General features: G+C 43.0%; 1 protein-coding gene across 6 annotated transcripts in view; it reads left to right on the top strand.

The window, feature by feature from the left end:
• HECW2 (HECT, C2 and WW domain containing E3 ubiquitin protein ligase 2) overlaps positions 1 to 15,143 on the top strand; it is a 448,428-nt gene that overhangs the window by 30,918 nt on the left and 402,367 nt on the right. The window contains exon 1 of one of the 6 annotated variants that reach the window (XM_021074544.2): positions 9,017 to 9,314. The exons of 1 other annotated variant lie outside the window; for it this stretch is intronic. The gene's annotated coding sequence lies outside the window, so the exon portion shown is untranslated. Of the gene's footprint in view, positions 1 to 9,016; positions 9,468 to 9,861; positions 10,268 to 10,366; positions 10,486 to 15,143 lie in introns of those variants that run through there. 4 more of the 6 variants (XM_021074543.2, XM_021074542.2, XM_021074545.2 and 1 more) reach the window with 4 other exon arrangements.

Here is a 15,143-nt window from a genome sequence, read left to right as displayed (position 1 = left end):
GTTGATGTCACAAAATTATATCTTTATACACTGTATTCTCCAAAACATAAACTCATTGTTCCTTTAAATGATTAGTTTCTTAAATTTATAGAGGACTCCTTAAACTATATAGAAAATAAGATTTAAATGCAGTAGTCTCTTAAATTAGATAGAAAACAAAGAAAGTTATAATAATACTAGCCGATACATTAGTATTTTTTTCTTTAAAGGTTTGGTCTCTTAATTCATGTAGAAAACAAAAAGTGCAGTCACAAACCATTGTTACAATAATACCAGATTTTATAATTACTCATGTATTTATTGAGATCTTACTTCTCCGGATGGCTTCAAGTCACTGATTGGCATCGTTTCATTTCTCTTTTCAGGACTCGCTTGAGCATTTCTTGCAGGGCAGGTCTAGGTCAAGTTGACTCCCTCAACTTGTTTATCTGAGAATGTCTTAATTTCTCCCTCACCTTTGACGAACAGTTTTGTTCGCTATAGAATTCTTAGCTGGAGGTTTTTCGTTTTTTGTTTTTGTACCTTTTAGCATCTTGAGTACATCAACCTACTGTCTACTGGTCTACAGAGTTTCTGAGGAGAAATCCGCTGATAATCTTAGGATTAATCTGAGGATAACTTGTATGTGCATATTTGCTTCTTTCTTGCTGCTTTCAAGGTTATCTCTTTGGCTGTGATAGTTTGATTATGTTGTGTCTTGGTGTGGGTCTCTCTGAGTTAATCTTACTTGGAGTTTTTTGAACTTCTTGGTTGTTTATATTCATATTCATGTATTTCATCAAATTTGGGAGTTTTCGACCATTATTTCTTCAAATATTTTCCTTGACCCCTTTCTCCCTCTTTTTCTGGGACTCCCATGATGTGTATGCTGGTCTATTTGATGGTACCTTACTGGCTTTTTAGGCTCTGTTCATGTTACCTCAGTCTTTTTTTCTTTCTGTTCTTTAGACTCAATTTCTGCTGTCCTATCTTCGAGTTTGTTAATTCTTTTTTTTTTTTTTTTTTTTTTTTTTTTTTGGCTTTTTAGGGCCACACCCATGACATGTGGCAGTTCCCAGGCTAGGGGTCGAATTGGAGCTACAGCTGCCACCCTACACCACTGCCATAGTAATGAGGGATCCAAGCCATATATGTGACCTACACCGCAATTCACGGCAACATCAGATCCCCAACCCACTAAGCAAGGCCAGGGATTGGACCCACATCCTCATGGATACTATTTGGATTTGTTTCCAGTGTTCCATAATGGGAACTCCCTAAGTTTGTTAATTTTTAATTCTGCCCGGTCAAATCTACCTTTGAAGCTCTCCAGTTAATTTTTTACTCCAGCTGTTATACTCTTCAATTCCAGAATTTCTTTTTCCACCAGGTTTTCTCTTTATTGATATTTCCATTTTGTTCACAAATCATTTTCTTGACTTTCTTTACATCTTCCTTTAGTTCTTTGGGTATCTTTAGGACAATTGTTTTAGAGACTTTGTCTAGTATATCTACCATTAGGTCTTTTATAGGAACAGTTTGTGTTGATTTATTTTTTCCTTTGAGTAGGCCATACATTCCTATTTCTTTGTACACATTGCAATTTTGGTTCAGCATTGGACATTGGAATTTAATAATGTAACTTTGGGAAATCAGATTTTCTCCCTTCTTAGGATTTGTTGCTTATATTTATATTTATATTTTTTACAGGCTGTCTCTGTGCCAAAGATCAGCCTGAGGTGTAAATTTAAGGTCTTTTCAGGTCTTTTCTTAGCCTTTTCCCGGGATTGCACAGTCAGCTTCTAAATTTCTCCATATAGACAGTAGTTTTTGAATGCTCTAGTCTTTAATGTCTGTCTCCTAAAAGGGAAAAAAATGAAAAAATGAAGCAGGGGAGAAGACTACTAGCTCTTTAAAGACCCTGGAATCACTTCAGCTGGCAGGGAGGGGCTTGCCTCAGGGGAGGGTAGGTGTAGCAACAATGGCTAACCCCCCTCTTTGCACCTCCATGATCAGAAGTAGCAATCAGTGATCAGAGTACAGATCCCCCAATATTTGGAGGACAGAGTCCTTTTTGACCACCCTGGCTCCTGTGTGAAAAGCGCTTCCAGGAACACATATGTAGCTGCCAGGCACATGGCTAGACATGGGAACTGGGTAGTTGTTACTGTGCTAAGTGCTGAAATTGGCCAAAATTAACCATAATTTACCTTCCAAGTCATTCCCTGAAGGTTTCAAACCTTCAGTAGACTTCAGTGTTCTAGAATAGTAACATCAGACACATTCTGACAGTGCAATCATTGTCTAGGTGGAGAGACAGATTCCTGGTGCTTCCTACTCCACTGTCTTCCCAGAGTCTTCTTCAATTTATATTTAAGATTTAGTAAGGAGATTGCCTCACAGGCTGTGCTGGCACCAACCTGAGTGCAGCTGCATCAAAGTAAATTCAGGGGGACAGTGTAGTTAGACAGAGGGAAACGGTGAGTTTAACCTTACTGAATCTACTTCAGTTTCCTTGTTTTGGATGGGCCTCAGAACTAACCATATGCTGGTGAGAGGAACATGGAAAGATGCTGCATTGACAATAGAGTGACTGTCAAAGGGCCAGAGGTGATGAAAGATGAGGTGATTCCATGGTAGAGCCCAAGGGAGACATAGCCTGAGCCAGGGAGTAGACAGCACAAATGACATTTAGCAGTGTTTGCAGCAGCAGCAGCAACTGGGAGGAGGTCCAATCATCCAGGGAGCATGCTAGACCCAGCATAATCTGAGAAATCAGATGATGGGTTCATAGCAGCCATAGGCTTCAGCAGACTCCACCAGCTGAATACCCAGAGCTGGACCAGTTAACTTTCCATAGCGCAGGCAGACCAGATGGCTGCTCCCCATGAGAGGCCAGCGTAGAGCTTTAGGATGCTATGTGGACATCTGGGTCCAGCTCCCCAGCTGCTTCCACATGATCACATAAGCTTCCACGCAACATTTCTTCCCAGGAACTATCATGGGGATTAAGCTCTTTTTAAATTTAAAGGCAATTAATCTAAAGCGCGACTCTTTAAACTTATCAGACTAATTTTCCAATGTAGGCTTTCTTTCTTAAATCCAAAACAAGATTCTTGTTACTAAGCAGAAATGATCAAATCAAGGACAAGATAAAATATCGAAGCATTAATGACAGTAATACCTTTGCAGTGGAATCACAAATTTATTCACATTTTACACTCACATTTTATATTAGTCCCTGAATCACTTAACTTCTCTTTTTCTTCCTTTTTTGGCTGCCCCTCAGGATATGGAGTTCCCTGGCTAGGGATCAGTTCCGAGTCACAGTTGTGACCTACGTGGCAGCTGCAGCAGCACCATATGCTTAACCCATGGTGCTTGGCTGCATTTCTGTGCTCCAGAGTTGCTGCTGATCTTGTGCCACAGTGGGAACTCCCATTTAACTCTTATTGAGTGACTAAATGAATGAATGAGTGAATGAATGAATGAAGCTCCTAAAAATCATGTATTAAATAAAATTATTTTGGGATGGGGAAGCACTACTGTAAAATATCTTAAAAATAAGGTGATTATCGACATAACTTCTGATATAGTAAGATATTATTTATCCACTTCCCATCTCAGCATCTCTGTGTTTACTGTTCCTTCATCCTGGAATGTTCTTCCCTCAAATGCCTGAGTGGCTAATCCTTTACTTCTTCACATGTTTATTTAAGTCATTTTCTTAGGGAGGATGTTTTTTCTCCACTATATAACATTCCAGCCATTTTAAGTCTTTCAAACAAATAACTCCAAAATTGAGTGGCTTAACATGAAAAGTGTTTATTTTTTACTTCTATCTTGGTCTGGGCACAGGTTATATATTCTGTTTTTCTCCACCAGTGCTCAGAAAGTCAGACATCTTCTATGTTGTAATGCTGCCATCTTTCAATACATGGCCTTCATGCAGTAGGGAAGGGGGAAGAGGAGATAGAAGGTACATTGTATAATTAACCATCTCAGTCTAGAAATGATCCACCTTAATTCTGCTCACTCTTCTTTGGAGAGAGCTAGTTACATGACCACTTAACCATAAAGCAGCCTGGTAAATATAGGAGCACATTGTGGTTTGTAAAAACCAGTACATTTGGCTTCTGGTCACCAAATATCCATTTGTTCCCCTTTTCCCTGCGGCAGACAATGAGCTAAGTGCCCCCCGATGAATCACATCCTTATAAAATGCCTTTCCTTGAGAGTGGTTGAGATCTGTGACTTGCTTCTAGCCAACAAAATATGGCAGACATAAATAGAATGTTACTCCCTTAAGTTATGTTATAAAAGACTCTGTCTTAGAATATTGGAAAGATAGATTCTCCCACTGGCTTTGAAGACACCGATGCCATTAGTTCTATAGCCATAAAGAAATGAATTCTGCCAACACACTGAGTGAGTGGATTTTTCCACAGTCAAGCCTTCGGAGGAGAATGTAACCCAGCAGACACCTTGTGAGTCCATGAGCAGATGTCCCAGCTAAGCTCTGCCCATATTTTCAACTCACAGAAACTATGAGATAATGCATGTGTGCTGTGTTAAGCTACTAAGTTTGTGGCAATTTGTTATGCAGCACTAGAAAACCAATACATCCTTGTATTTAAAAAACATTCATTGTCTCACTGAAGAAGACAATATAGTCATTTTTTTCTCTAGATCTTCGGGTGATGTGTCATTTTCTCCATCAAGTTCAGATGTGGTGACTTATGGTATAGAAACCTAGTGTATGTAACAACCCATGGTCCAAAAGGACGAGATACCTGTCTCCTCTGAAATCTTATACATAATGATACTATATAATGATGGCCACCCTCAGTAGAGACTAACAGTGGAAAACAAGAGTAGAAGACACAGCAGCCTCTTGTCCAGAGTAATTCCAAGATCCTATTTGTAGACACTGTGATATATCCCCACTTGCCCTGGCAGTTTGGGCAGTTACATATTAAATTTTGGTTCTGCCTTCAGGGAGGACCTCCCTTGGACATCAACCCCTCTATCTCCATCCTTTCCCTTTTCTCCTCTGTGAAGTTTCTTTCCCATTACCCTCCCTGGCTACGTATAAAATGAGAAGCAATATGTGGGATCTCCTTGGCTGGGAGTCTATAGCATTCAAAACCTGCTTCCTCACATGGAAAATTGTTTTGAATCTTGAATGGATAAATAACTTTTAGTCCAGGCTAATAGTTTTTCTGGCAAGATAATTTCCTCTAAAATAAATAGGTTTCTGACCTTTTTGCTTCCTGTCAGATACATGTGCCAGTAACTATACCCAAAGTGTTTTTCTTTTCTTTTCTTCTGTCTTTTTAAAGCTGCACCTGCAGCATATGGAAGTTTCCCAGGCTAGGAGTCTAATTAGCACTACAGCTGTCGGCCTACACCACAGCTCATGGCAATGTTGGATCCTTAACCTATTGAGCCAGGCCAGGGATCGAACCCACGTCTTCTTGGATCCTAGTCAGGTTTGTTACCTCTGAGCCACAACGGGAACTCCCAAAGTGTTTTTCTAAGTGTAATATTTAAACCTTTCTTAACTTCATGGTAGCCATGAAGTTATAGGACCACATCCTCAAATTTTATCTTTTCCCTGCCTGAGTTTTACTGGGACTTAGTCTTTCAAAGCTTTTATAAATTCCATCTTTTACTGTTTGGAATCTAAAAGCAGTCAGCTTTTCCACCTCTGCAAACATGGACATTTCTAGACCTTCTGTAATCTCTCATTTATTTTTGAAAACTGGCCACTTCTTTCCTGAACTCGTATCTTTTTTTGTAGTGCTTCCAAATGCAACCAGTAGTTTCTATCACTTACTAATTGATTCTTTCCAATCACTTATCTTAGCGCTGCTGACTCAGTGGCACAAGTTATCACAGTAACATTTTACTAATTGTTTTGCCACTGCATAAAATTATCACCATCTTTCTAGCCTCCAATATTACTTTTTTCCTTACTTGCTACTGCACTCTTAAATAAATGCCATATATTTTAGGTTTTAATTGTAGCAATATCCTGTTTCAAGGTATCAATTTCCTTTGTAGTCAAGATCGTTAATACTGGCTGCTCTAAAAAATAACCCCTGACTTTAAGTAATTTAACAGCTTATTTCTTGCCCTCATCATAGTCTTATATCAGTTAGTCAGCTTTCCCCCAAGTGATGGTTCAGGGAATAGGCTCCTTCCATCTTGAAATGACACCATTTCAACATGTGGCCTCTGTGGTATCCGGTGAAGGGGAAGAGATTAAGAGAAGTCACAATGGATTTTTAACCTCCCCTGCCAGAAGTGACACCCATCATGGCTGCTTAAATTCTATTTGCCGGAAGTAGTCACACAGCTACCCTAAATGCAAAGGAGACTGGAAAATGTATAGGAACATATGAATATTATAAACACATTTTCTGCCACATTTTATTATTTGATCTCTCCTTCCCTAAACCATTAGAATATAAGCTTCACAAGGGTGGGGATCTTTATTCTGAACTTTACTTCTGTATCCTCAACACTTAGAAGAATGCCTGGCTCATAGGAAATGGTTATTAAATATTTACTTAGAGAATATGTGAAAAGGAGAATCCAGTGCTTCTTAACATTAGTAGTGAGTGAGAAATTGGAAGAAAATAAAAAAGGATTCCGGAGTTCCCGTTGTGGCTCAGCAGATTAAGTACCCAACATTGTCTCTGTGAGGGTGAGGGTTCCGTCCCTGGCCTTGTAGTCCTGTGAGGTGAAAAAACTATTTCAACTCCATGTAAGGAATCACTACCCAACATAGAATTGACCAGCTTGTGAAATACTGAGTTTTCCTCATGGGACCAGTTCAAGAAGAGGCTAAATGACAACCAGTCAGGGATCCTGTGAAGGGGAGACTCTATCTTGGGTAGTGGTGGTGATGGGGATAGGGAGTGAGATGTAAAAGAAGCTAACTTTGTTTTTTCTTCATAATTTTTTAAACATAAATTTTATTGGAGTAGACTTGACCTACAAAGTTGTGTTACGTTCAGGTGCACAGCAAAGCAAGTCAGTTATACTTACTTACATATATCCATTCCTTTTCAGATTTTTTCCCCATATAGGTTATTACACAGCATTGAATAGGTTACCCTGTGCTATACAGTAGGTCTTTGTTACCCCTTCATTTTATATATAGTGGTGTGCATATGTCAATCCCAACCCTCTAGTTTATCACTCCCCCACCCACAGTTCCCCTTTGGTAATCAAAATTTTGGTTTTATAATCTTTGAGTCTGTTTCTGCTTTGTAAGTTCTTTATATTATTTTTCATTAGATTCCACACATTAGCGATCTCATGTATTTGTCTTTGACTTACTTCACTTAGTGTAATTTGTAGGTCCATCCATGTTACTGCAAATGACATTATTTCATTCATTTTTTTTTTTTTTTGCCTTTTTTTAGGCCGCACCTGTGGCACATGGAAGATCCCAGGCTAGGGGTCTATTTCATTCTTTTTAATGGCAGAATAATATTCCATTGTGTGTATGTACCACATCATCTTTATCCAGTCCTCTGTTGATGGAAGTTTAGGTTGCTTCCATGTCTTAGCTATTGTAAATAGTGCTGCCATGGGGGTGGATGCATCTTTTTGAATTATGGTTTTCTCTGGATAGATGCCCAGGAGTGGGATTGCTGGATCATATGAGAGTTCTATATTTATTTTTTAAAAGAACCTCCATGCTGTTCTCCATAGTGGTTGCACCAATGTATAGTCCCACCAACAGTGTAGGAGGGATCTAAACCTAAACTTTACACACTTTCGAAAGTCTGAGATTTTACTATTAATCCTTCTTGAAGCCTCAGCCTCATGTTTAATGCCTGATATATAAAAAGTTTTAAAGATATATGGGACCCAGGTGAGAAATACATTTTGGATTAAAAAGAAAAAACTAGGGGCAGCAAGAATGATCCATTTTAGCTCTATTTGCTTTTATGCCTTTTCGTTTTGGTTTAAAACTAGATTGTAAGATAGTGGTTAATCAATACAGGAGGTTAAAAGTTCACAGGTGTGGGGTTTCTGGGTCTAGAACAAGTTGTAGAAAGAGAACATCAGTCAGGAAAGATCTCTAGCGATCCCTATTCTTCCAGTAGGTACAAGAATAGGACTTTTTTTTTTTTTTTTTTTTTTTTTTTTTTTTTGGTGGTGGTGGTGGTGGTGGTGGTGATGTGTGTGCGCGGTTCATCAGTTCTTTGGGATAGCTTAGCAAAGATGCCTGGGATGGATAGATCCAAAGGACTAAATGACTCAGGGCTTTTGGGGACCTGTGACAGAACAACTGAAACTGACTTGAGGGGAATAGGAGGGGGAATTATTGCCTTCCAGGATAAAGTTCACTTCAGACATATTTGCCTCTTAGGACTCAAAAGGTATCCTTCCCTCTCCCTCCGCTTTCCTTCCCTTGAAGTTGACTTCATTCACACGCATCGGTGGTGCTTTTCACTCGCTTATATCCTTCCAAAATATTTATCCTAGTTTAAAGGGCTTCTTTTTCTGAACTGATTCAGCAAAACCTCCAGATTGAGATCCTGGACCAATATGCCCATCCTAGAACCACGCACTGAGGTCTGGAATAAGATGACTGGCCAGTTCTGGGGAGTGAGGGTGGAGGTGTCAGTATCCTGGAACCACAAAGACTCGTGGGCAAGGGGGAGGGGTAGTTCCCAAAGGAAAAATCAATAGCTGTTATGAGACAAGGGGGGAGAAATGGATAGTACTGAAAGTACATACTCAAAAATCCCCACATAACAGATATCCATTATTTTTGGGAAAATGTTTTAGGACTTCCTCATGGGCGACTCTTTCCCTTAGTACGGATAGATATCATGCATAGGGGGCAATATTCTTATATTTGAGCGTTTTTACTTTTTCCCTTAAATGAGACTGTCAACGAGGATGCTACCAAAAAAGTAAACAGACAGCAGAATGTATTAATACGGTAATTTTAAATTTGAGTGCCCTCTTTAGGCAAAGTAGCTCGGAACGCTTTCAATAATCCATTTTTAATCGTGACCACACCCCGTGTAGGTGACATGAGCATTACCGTCCTGCCCTTGCAGTTGGGGAAATCGAGGCATGGCACTTCTCCACTCAGCCTTCTGGTGGGATTTAGGAAGAGTCCAGCCTGCTTGACCTTAGAGGGTCTACTTCTTTCTGCGCGGCGCCTCTCAGAACCCTCATGTCCTTCGGCGTCGCAGAAGGAGAGCAGCTCCGGCTCCGCCGCAGCTTCGGGATTCGTCCTTCGCCCATCTGCACCCGCCCCGCTCTCCCGCACCTTCCTCTGGAAGGTCCAGCTGGCCAAGGTCTGGCTGTCCCTCCCGTCTTCTCCCCAGGTCCCTCCCGCCTCCCTCCCCCGGTCCTCGACGTGTAGGAAGCCCCCAGCCTAGAGCTCCGCAGGGAGGTGCGGGCAGATGCCGCCCAGGCGTCCTGCGGGAGGGGCGCTGGCGCAGCCAGAGGTGAGCGGTCCGCACCCTTCGCCCCCCCGAGGGCCAGGGCGCCGGGGCTGGGGCTGGCACCCGGGCACACTGGGACCGAGGAAGGTGGCGGAGGGAGGAAGGCCGGGCGAGCCCGCGGGGAGCGGCGAGAGGGGGCGACGCGGACCCGCCGGCGCGCGGCTCTCGGGCGACGCCTGGAGAGCGAGCAGCGGGGAGCCGGGCGCTGCGGGGCCGCTCGGGGCGGGGCCGCGCCGCGCCGGGGCAACTGAGCTCGGCCGTAAACCTCCTCGGGACGCCCGGACCCCCGGCGCCCTCCCAAGCGCGGGCGGGAGACATGGCTTCGCGCGTCCCCGCCGCCGCTGCTGACTCGACACAATCGGCGGGCCGCGCGGGGGGCGCGGCGTAACCCGGGGGTGGGCGGCGGCGCGGAGCCGCCTGGGGAACTTCGGGCGTCGTTGGGAGCCCAGGAAGATGCCAGCATAAAGGCGAGCCGAGACCCAGCCCGCTGCGGAGGGCGGCGGGAAGAGCTGCTGAGGGGCGCGCTGGGCGCTCTTAGCTCCGCGTTGTGTCTCTTTCTCCGCTTCCTCCGGTCGCGGGGTCGGAGACGGCCTCGCAGGGTCTCTCGGCCCGGTGGCAGCGGCCCCGCAGCCGGGGGCTGCATGCGGCGCGCGGCGGCGCTCCCGGCCGCCTGCTTTCCCTGCGGCGCGCGCGGACTTGCTGGAAGGCGCCGGGGCCGCGGGTCCCGGCGACTGCAGGGGCACCCTGCAGCCCCGCCGCCCGGTTCCCACCCGCAGCCCGCGTCGGCGGGCGCCGAGTCCCAGGTGAGTGCGCGGCCCGCGTCCGGCCCTTGCTCCGCAGGTACCGGACAGCGGAAGATGGCTTTGTTTTCCTCCCTTGCGCCCCGGCGCGGTCATTCATTTGACATTTCGGCTTCCGCTGCCCCAAGACGCTGGTGAGAGCCACTGGGACGTGTTTCAAGGTTTGCTTCTCCCTGGGAGCTGAGACTTTTGGGTCCATCTGAGCATCGCTTGAGGGAAAGGTGGCTTCATTTCATTTTTGGTTTGGAATAGGTTGTGAATATCCTCTGCCTGGGCTTGGGGCCTGGAGGAAACTGGGGCTGCAGATTTAGACGTAGATGTTTCTGAGGACGTGCAACTGCAGAGGTCTGGCTCTTTCATGCCTTGTCTTTTCCTCTATTAGCAGATCTCGGATGTTTTTCCTCGATTATTATTATTAATCTGGGAACATCTCTATAGGCACATTTATTTATTTTAGATTTGGAAGTTTTTGGAAACAATACAGAGAGCTCACAGAGTTACAGGAGCTCAATTGGTATTAAACTTCAGGAAGGCAAGCGTCAGAGATCATCCTTGGTAGAGGTGGACTGTAGCCAAACTTCCCCCGGGGCCTCTAGCTTTTCTGATATGATTTCTGCTTTCACTGTCCTAGAGTTAAGTACACTCTGAATTCTCATTTTATGTGTACCTTTGTCAAAGTGTGAAACTTGTCTTTTCTGGAATAGTTTTTATAGTTTGTCATTTGGAAGAAAAACATTTTAGCGTAATTAGTAGAGTCCGCTATTAGACCTGGTGAAATTTCATGTATTTGTTCTACAAGTATGATTTTCATTTTACTATTTCTCCTATTCCCTGAAGGGCTCATTCCTTCTGTTGCCTAGAGAGAGCTGCCTGCTCCCCCCCCCAACAGATGGCTGTATGTTCTGAGAGGTTATCTTTAAAATGACACTCCCATTACCTATAAACAAAGAAGGATCAGTTGTTGGGCTTATCTTTGCAGTTATTAAAGCAAGATGCCTAATCTGGGTGGGGGTATTCTTAATGGTGTGAAAATCTGAAGTCTGCTAATCTGTTTGGGCATCAGAAGATTCCTGCAGGGATTGTTTATACAGTGTGGGAGACAGATGGCATCCTGTGCAGACAAGAGCAGCCCAGCATAAAGGGTCATTGTATTCCTCAGAAATTATTCACTTCACTCTTGGGACATAGGGTAGGGTAGGGAAAGATGCAATTTTGATCTTCCAAAGGACGCATTATAACCTTACCATCCAGCAGCCTAACCAGTTCGTGTACTCTTTTTTTGGTCATTTCTTTGTCTCTTCAAAAAGTCATTATTGAACTCTTTGTTTTGATTATTCTTTTGGCACGTTTTGGCTTCAGTTGTGGTTATGTGAAGCAGTTTAGACAGATTAACAACAATGTCTTTGAATTTAAGATTATTGTGCCGCGGGAAAAACAGCCATAACTTTCCTAGTTCTTGTATACAAATGGCCTCTTGAATTCATAGTGTCTCCTAGATGGAAAGACTTTCGTCCGTCCGATCTGCATGAATTCAAAAGGAGTTGCTTCCAGCATCTCCATGACAGGTGTTTCCCTGACTCCCAGCATTTGTCCCCAGACTCTCAGCTCTGGGTAGCATGCTACTTTTATAATGCTTAATAGCCTAAGACATTTGCTTTGCCAATCCTTCCATCACATTATTGAGCAGTCTTTGGCAATGAATCTTTCTGAATGACTGTGGAGTCTGTGAAGAAATCAAAGTCATTCTGAACACTAGAGATAAGCCAGCTGGAGGCCTTTCTGCTCCTACAGCCATTATAGATTCTTTATGTGCTGTAGATTCCCACTAGATTGCAAAATTAGTCTTCCTTCTGTGTGAATGTGAGGGAAAATATTCCAGTAAGTTAATATTCACCAGCCACAGAACTAAATTTAATGAAGAACATGAGCAGTGTTTGACCCAACAGGAAGTGTGGGGTAAAAGTAAGCACTGGCTTTGTTTAACTTGGAACTTGGAACTGTGATCTTGGGAGAAAAAACATATTTTCTTACTTTTTTCAAATCTTTCTGCACCACTGTTCTCAGCAAAAGGCAAAGAAATTAAGGTTGTTACCTGTAGCTGAGGACAGATGCCATTGCCTTTTCTTCTGGATCAATGTGTGTCTCTGAAGAGGTGGCTTTTGGGCTCTGTCCAGGTTCAGCGTGTGCCCTGACATCAACAAAAAAGTCTAATATTCAAATTCAGATTGTTAAATCTGCAGCTGGTATCTGTGTACCTTCTCACCAGGTTGCTGTTTTTCTTGTGAGGCATTCCTTTATGAGAAAGCCAAGGCACCAGGCCTGGGGCTTGCTAGGCACCTGGCTTGCATCCACATTTTAGTGTGTTGCTGCCTGCTTTCTTGAGTAAAAATGGAACCAGGTTTGCACAGATGGGGGGGTGGGGGCGGGAATGGCAGGGTAGAGTGAAAACCTTTCTGGCTCTGTTGTCAAAAGCCAGGCCTGGCCTGAAAGAGGACTATATTTGAAGTTTGGTTGCCTAGCAGAGGCAGAATTTCTTCTTTACACACAGGATGCCTTTTGCATTGGAAGATGAATGAAGGATTAGGAGGGTAATCACACCTCCTGGTTTGCCTGTAGTTTGCCCAAATAATTCCTGTTGACCTATCTGAATTATCAAATGTATCTTCTTTCACATTTAAAAGTGCCCTGGTTTGGATGATAAATTTTATGATCACCCTAGATATTCACTATTTTCTTCACTACCCTCTCTTGGCTTCAGATTTTGAGTATAGCTTTATTTCAGTCTTTAATTGGTGAAATGCAAAGATAAGAAAGGTAAAAAAAAAGATTTAAATAAAAAATGCACAGGGAAGAAAGAAATAGGGAAGACAAAAAAAAAATTGATAATTGGAGCTTGTCACATATTTACATGTAAAAGAAATAAAATAGTTTTGTCCTAGCCGTATTAAGTGTCTCCTCTGGCTCTAAGCCCATGTTATTATTGTCTTAAAGCACAATAAAAATTAACACCTATTTACCTAGGGCACAAATTGAAACAACTCCTGTAATTTGGGAGAGCAGCTTCAACAAAACCTGTTTGCAGACGTGATGGGTGCGTGGCTCTTTGGGATATGAATGCAAGTTTTGAGATTTAGTGTTTGTGTAAGTTCTTGGAATTTCCTAGGAGTCCAGAACACATGTGTTGTTGTGAAAACTTGACTCCACATTCTCCTAGTTTCTAAGCCCCCTGGGCCTTGAGGATAAGAGAGGAGCCTTTGTTTTCTGCTCTCTCTTCTGACTACAGGCTTGAGTTTGGGTCTCAGCTTTTCAGACAAAGGACTTGCAGAGAAGAACTTGGCGTGCCCATTCACCACATGAACATTCTCATAGGGATTGGAAATTGTACAGGTGACCTGGTGGGGGTTTGGGTTCCAAAGCTAGATCTATGAAGCTTGTGGCACGAACTTCTGCAACAATGGCGGTGCTCATTGGCTAAAGAATTGCTGTTTGAAAGAGTTCAGTTTGCAGTGCCAGTAAGTGTTAATTTTGGCTGTCACTCTTTCCACACCCACTCCACTAAGATCCTTAAAAGCTTGATCAGCATGCTTGAAGGAGAAGAATCTTATGTGTTTCCTTTATAAGTAGGATGAGCATGTAATTATTTTTGTCCAGACAAGGAGACTTTTAAAAGTAAAGGGAGATATGAACTGGAAGGGGCATGAGATTAAAAATATAAAATGGTGCTATTCCAGGAAATACATGATATATGGTTGTCTTAAATTATCATTAACTTTTATGTGAAGAATACTCATGTGTTGGAGTTCCCGTCTGGCTCAGTGGTTAATGAGTCTGACTGGGAACCATGATGTTGCGGGTTCGATCCCTGGCCGTGCTCAGTGGGTTAAGGATCTGGTGTTGCCGTAAGCTGTGGTGTGTAGGTTGTAGACTCAGCTCGGATCCCGCGTTGCTGTGGCTCTGGTGTAGGCGGGTGGCTACAGCTCTGGTTGGACCCCTAGCTTGGGAACCTCCATATGCCGTGGGAGTGGCCCAAGAAATGGCAAAAAGACAAAAAAAAAAAAAGAATACTCGTGTGATAAAAAAATCCTTAGCTGCTTCTACATTTGTTCAACATACATGTTTAAGGTGTGCATGCATATGTGTGTATGTGTGTGTACACAAACACTGATCATATGTCTATAGATATGACCATTGTGGGGTTGAAATTAACCATTTAAGAAGACCTGGTCATTTGGAAACTTGTGGCTTTCATCATCTCTCATGGATTGACTTTTAAACTAAAAAAAGTCCAGCTTCTCTAAACTTTAAATCATCTTCTGACCTTGTATGGTTCTCTTGCTTAAATCATTCGATGGTTCTCCATTTTCTGTTTTAGTTCTTTTTTTTTTTTTTCCTGTCTTTTTTTTAGGGCCACACCTCATGGCATATGGAAGTTCCCAGGCTAGGAGTCAAGGCCACCGGCCTATACCATAGCCACAGCAATGCCAGATCCAAGCCGTGTCTGTGGGCTACATTGCAGCTCACAGCAACACAGGATCTTTAATCCACTGAGCGGGGCCAGGGATCGAACTTGAATCCTCATGGATACTAGTTGGGTCCATTACCCCTGAGCCACAACGGGAACTCCCTCTGTTTTAATCTTAAAGCAAGATCCACAGATAAGCTTGGTGGTTAGAAAGGAAAAGCAATGAAAAAATTCCACTCATTCATTCATTCAACTACTATTTATTGAGGGATATACCAGTGAATAAAACAAAGATCCTTGCCCCTGTGAGGTTTTTATTCCATTGGGAGTGGAAGGGTGGGAATGGGAAATGTACAATAAACCACATAAATAAGTAAATTATATAGAAGGAGGTAAGTGCTTTGGAACAAAGGAAGT

The sequence above is a fragment of the Sus scrofa genome, chromosome 15 (assembly GCF_054392235.1).
Source record: "Sus scrofa isolate SSC_HxYL_T2T_F1_AM1 chromosome 15, Sscrofa_HxYL_maternal_Yorkshire_Landrace_v2.0, whole genome shotgun sequence".
Lineage (NCBI taxonomy): Eukaryota > Metazoa > Chordata > Mammalia > Artiodactyla > Suidae > Sus > Sus scrofa.
Note: the sequence above shows the minus strand (reverse complement) of the source record. Positions and strands in the feature narration are given on the sequence as shown.